The following is a 5543-nucleotide window of genomic DNA, read 5'->3' on the forward strand; positions in this document are numbered from 1 at the left end:
TACTAAATGTGAATGACGATTGATTTTGGGAGGAATTCGGAGGAACCCAACTTTTCATTTCCTGATGATAACCTGATTTAACAGAATATATATCATTAGCATTATCCATCCAAAATCTAATATCTTCACCACCTACACAAGACAGAGGCAGATTTAAAATGGCAGTAGCTTCAAATTTTGAGAATAATTTTATCAAAGGTCTTAAAAACTCAGAAGGGGTATGGTGTACTAATGAAGATATATAGTTTGGCAAAGATCACATTGGAATATTTTGATAATCTATTCTCCTCTTCGAGACCTACAGCTCTGGATTTCAACAATCTTTTGGAATATCTGGATCCCATGGTGAAGAGTCATATGAATGCAGATCTTTGTAAGCCATTTACACCAGAGGAAATTCAAGAAGCTGTTTCGAAATGCATCCATCCAAAGCACCGGGGCCAGATGGTTATACGGCATTATTTTATCAAAAGCTTTGGCACGTTATTGGAGGTGCCGCCCTTCATATTTTAAATTATCAAGGTGAGTTATCTGAGTGGAACTTTACTCTTATAACGTTACTTCCAAAGATTCGAGAACCTACATCTTTGAAAGATTTCCGTCCCATCAGTCTATGTAATGTAAGCTACAAAATTGTGTCGAAAGCAATTACGAATAGGTTCAAACCTATTCTGAATCAAATTATAGATTCTTATCAAAGTGCTTTCATCCCTGGGAGGCTAATATTGGACAATGTAATGATCGGTTTTGAATGTATGCATTGGATAAAAAAAAAACAAGAATTTGAAATCTGGTTTTGCAGCACTTAAACTGGATATGATTAAAGAATTCGATCGGGTCGAGTGGAGATTTTTGGAAGCTGTGTTGTTGAAACTAGGGTTTGCGGAATCATGGGTCAGTTTGTTAATGTGTTGTGTTTCATCCGTCACATACTCTTTCCGAATTAATCAATCCATCTTTGGAGCTACTCATCCTCAAAGGGGTATCCGTCAAGGTGATCCGTTGTCCCCTTACCTATTTGCTATATGTGCTCAAGCTTTGTCCTCTTTATTTGTTAAATATGTAGAAAGAAGACTCTTGAAAGGGGTGAAGATATGGAATTGTAGTCCACCAATTTCACACCTCTTCTTTGCGGATGATAGCTTAATCTTCTTCAAGGCAACGAAGATCAATTGCTTGCAAGTTCGAAAGTGTTTACAGCTTTACCAAAAAGCTTCGGGGCAAATGGTGAATTATGAGAAATCGGCTCTCTCATTTAGTCTTGAAAGGAATATTTATTCCTTAAATATTTTCTTAATTTGAAAGATTAAATATGATCTTTTGTCTTTCTTTGGCCACAAGTTTTAAATAGTTATTTAAGATTTGAGATATGATTAATTTTATTATAATATTTTATTATCTTATCTCTAATGATTTAATTCCTTTATTTTGTAGATTTGACTTAATCAAAAAAGAACAAGATCTAGAATCCTATGTCTACAAGGAAACATCTACAAAGAAGGATTCTAGCCTATATATAGGAGAGACAAGGACCGACCGAAACATAGAGAGAGAGACCGATAGAGAGATTTATGTGAGAGCTTTCTGTGCGTACATCATAGGTTATTCTGAAGATTTTGTGAAGCTTAGTTGAGGTCGTGTTCTTGCTTGATTGCCTTGAAGATTTGAGAGCATTGAAGTTCGGAGTTTTGTGTTGCTCTCATAGATCGTGTTTTGGCATCAAGATTTTTCTCCTTACTTCGTTTTCTTTATTCTATTTTATATAGAATTTTTAGGAGAACTTTTACTCTTTATTTTCTCACTTGTTTTGAGAAATTGATTTTTACAATGATCACTAGTTTTAGAGTTTGTAAAACTCTTTGAATTATTTTCTAGTGAAGTTTTGCCCTGAGGCACTGCAAAAATATTTTATACTCTTGCTTAAATCATTTGAGTCTATTTATTTTGTTGCTTGTTTATTTTATTCACACTTAAGTTATATTTCGCTGCAAATTACTCAAGGTGTTATTGTAGGTGTTTTCAACACCTTGTGACAACACCTCAAACTGTTTATGTGCAACCCCAATTCCCTTACAAGTCCTAACACTACTGAGCTGTCCATAGCAGATATTAAACAAATACTCACAATGGATGTTGTGAAGGGGAATGACTTATATTTGGGACTTCCAACTCTTTCCATGCATAACAAAAGGTTGCAATTTTCTTACTTGTATGAACGAGTCAGCCTCAAAGTGAAAAGTTGGGAAGCAAAATTGATATCCAAAGGAGGGAAAGAAATCCTTATCAAATTGGTATTACAATCCATTCCCTCTTATGCTATGTCTTGTTTCAAAATTCCTTTATCTTTGTGTAGGCGTATTGAACAAGATTGTGCAAATTTTCTCCTTGACGGTGATCTGACCCAAAAAAGCAAGATTTTCCACCTCCACAAATGGGAAAAGATATCGCCAGCTATTATTGCAAAAGAATCGATCATGACGAGCAAATATCATTTCATCTCCTTGCCTTCTATTACTCCAAGTGAATTTATTTCACTTATATGATAGATCTATCATGTAGTAACCCAGAACCCATTTTAAGATAATAATATGTTAAACATGATTAAGGTTGGTAATTAACCAATTTCGGGGCTCAATCGGACTTCAGAATTACCAGATGGATCGCTACATCTAAAGGTAGTAGCCAAGTTCCACTTTACATGCTATGATATGACATATAATTTTAAAAGTGGCAAAACATGATTAAGGAGTCCTTATTTGGTGAAAATAAGTGTAAAATCAGCTCCGAAACGTCCGAAAATGGTAGGAAGGGTCCCGGGGATCTTGGACAGTTCGGAGGCACCGAAATGAGTTCGGACCATCCGAACTCAAATACCAAGTTCGGACCATCCGAACCCAGCTCTTAGGAGGCTCCGAACTCCCCCAGACAGCAACGCTAGATGACTAATTCGCGATTTTTGACAAGTGTCGGGCATGCAGGTTCGGAGGGCCCGAACCCCAGTTCGGAGGCTCCGAACTCCGGCAGATTTTGCCTATAAATAGGGCCATCCGGACAAGAAATTAGATATAAATCAAGTATTCCGAGTGTTCAGTTTATAGTAAGAGTTATACTGAGGGCCCTATCGGTAATAGTGAGATTCTGGAATAACAAAGAAGTTGTTGTAGTCATCCAGAGTCAGCGACATCAAAGGGCTTACTACGGACGAAGGTATGGTCCGGGGATCTATTTAAGTTTTGGGAGTACTTATTAGCTTAGTTAAGGCATATAGAACTTGTGTAGTGATACGGTGAACTTTTGAATATAGGCATGGACCTAGGATCCTACTTTACTTGAACTAGCCTAGAGGTACGTACACATTGACTGAGATTGCCAGCGAGTATACATGTTTATATGTTGTATTTATTTGGCATTATTATATGGCATGATATATGATTTATCGTTTTCCATATTCATATGTCATATGCATATACACGTTGAGCCTATACCTTGATATACCTGATTATAGAGCCGATCAGCTCTATACTCGATAGTCTGTCACTGAGAGTACCGCGACGGCGGGGACATGTATGTCTGACTACTCTGGTGCACTAGACGAGTGTGGTTGCACCTAGAGGTTGATCCGCGCGGTGGCAGCACTCATGTGGCGCCGGTACTGAGCATGACTTTTCAGATGACCCTTTACCAGTCATCATGTTGCATGCATTATATACATATGTTTACTCATGTTTATGTACTGGGCGTTAGCGCTCACGTCCTAGTTGTTATCTTGGACAGCCTATTCCACGGGGCAGGTCGCAGGATGGACGAAGCTGGTAGTTCAAGGCAGGACTAGGGAGCAGGAGCTTTGAGGAGTTAATTATATAGCAGGATTCGATATAGCTGTATAATGTTTACTTTTAAGTTTTTCGATATGGTTGTATCACTAATGTATTAAGCCTGGATATATTTTACTAAGCTGATATGTAATTTATGGATTATGTTTCCGCACGTTTTACTCTGTTAAGTATTTTTTGCTGTATTAAGTTTAATGCATGCTATTAGTTGCCAATTAGTAGGTGATTCCATGCAGGGTCACTACATTTTTGGTATCAGAGCATGCATAGATTTTGGGAATTAGTACTTTGGATTTAGTCTAGTCTTGAGTAATTATTGCCCATTTGGGATTTTAATGTGCAATTCTTTTCAGGATATGGCCAACGAGAGTCACGGTAGTGTTGGCCAGGGAGGTGGTCATCATCGTCATCATCGCCATCATGATGATCGATATCGTCTTCATGAGGGTAGATGTCGCTACTCTATCAATAAGTTCATGCAAGTAGGACCGAAACCCTTGATGGGAGGCGAGAATCCTGAACAGGCAAGAGGTTGGATGTCTAAACTCGAGAGTGCGTTTCGATCTTTTGATTGTACTGAGGAGCAAAAAATGAAATTTCTAGAATTTGTTCTAGAGGATCGAGCACGCTTATGGTGGGATGCCAAAGCTACTCAAGCACGTACTGAGAGAGGACAGGTGACTTGGGGGGAATTTCTGTCAGCAGTTTCAGAAACTGTATTTTCCTCCAGCTGTTCGTCAAGCACGATCTATGGAGTTGCTGATTCTGAGGCAAGGATCAATGACTATTGATCAATATCAGCAACGATTTCTTGATCTGCTACCTTTTAGTCCTCATATCAATGTTAGTGATGCATTCAAGTATGATATTTTTCTGTAAGGCCTGAATCAATATATCTACTCACAAGTTATCGTCTGTGATGATCCGACATCTTATGAGACTTTGGTGAACCGTTGCCGTCAAGTGGAGAAGAGCAATAGGTGGGCACTGTTGATGATGCCAGGACAGCCTAGTGGATCTCTTGGGCCTAGGGCTCAATCTGTTGTGCAATCTGGACCTATGTCTTCTTCTACTACTACTACTATTTCGTCTGGTTCTCGTGGTTCACGAGGTACGTTCCGTTTCGGGAAGAAGAAGAAGAAGGAGGATTTTTGCAGTCACTGTGGTAGGAAGCATCCTGCAGCTTCATGTCGGAAGGCTATTGGTGCTTGTTATATTTGTGGTGAGCAGGGACATCTACGGAGAGATTTTCCTCAGCGTATGGGTTCTGCTAGTGGATCGGGATCACAGGTTGGATCTCAGGATTCTACTTTTCCACGTCAGCAGCCATCACCACAGAGTTCTTCTGGTTACCGTCCACAGACTCAAGGGCAGGTGTTTGCTCTGTCTCAGGATCAGGCTACTGAGGGAAGCGATCGCATGTTGGCAGGTATCTTTTTGGTATGTGGTATTCCTGCACTTGTTTTAATTGATACTGGAGCATCGCATTCCTTTACTTCTAGCCATTTTGTTAAGAGACATAGATTACCTTATGTATTATTAGATATGGATTTAGTTGTATCTACTCCGCTTGAGCAGGAGGTAGTAACTAAACGTCTAGTGATGGGTTGCCTTCTAGAGTTTGAGGGTCACGTGTTGTCTGCTAATCTAATGATTCTAGCGATGGCAGATTTTGATTGTATTTTGGGAATAGATATGCTGACTTTGTAT

The sequence above is a fragment of the Henckelia pumila genome, unplaced genomic scaffold, assembly GCF_033568475.1.
Source record: "Henckelia pumila isolate YLH828 unplaced genomic scaffold, ASM3356847v2 CTG_466, whole genome shotgun sequence".
In the NCBI taxonomy this organism is placed as follows: Eukaryota; Viridiplantae; Streptophyta; class Magnoliopsida; order Lamiales; family Gesneriaceae; genus Henckelia; species Henckelia pumila.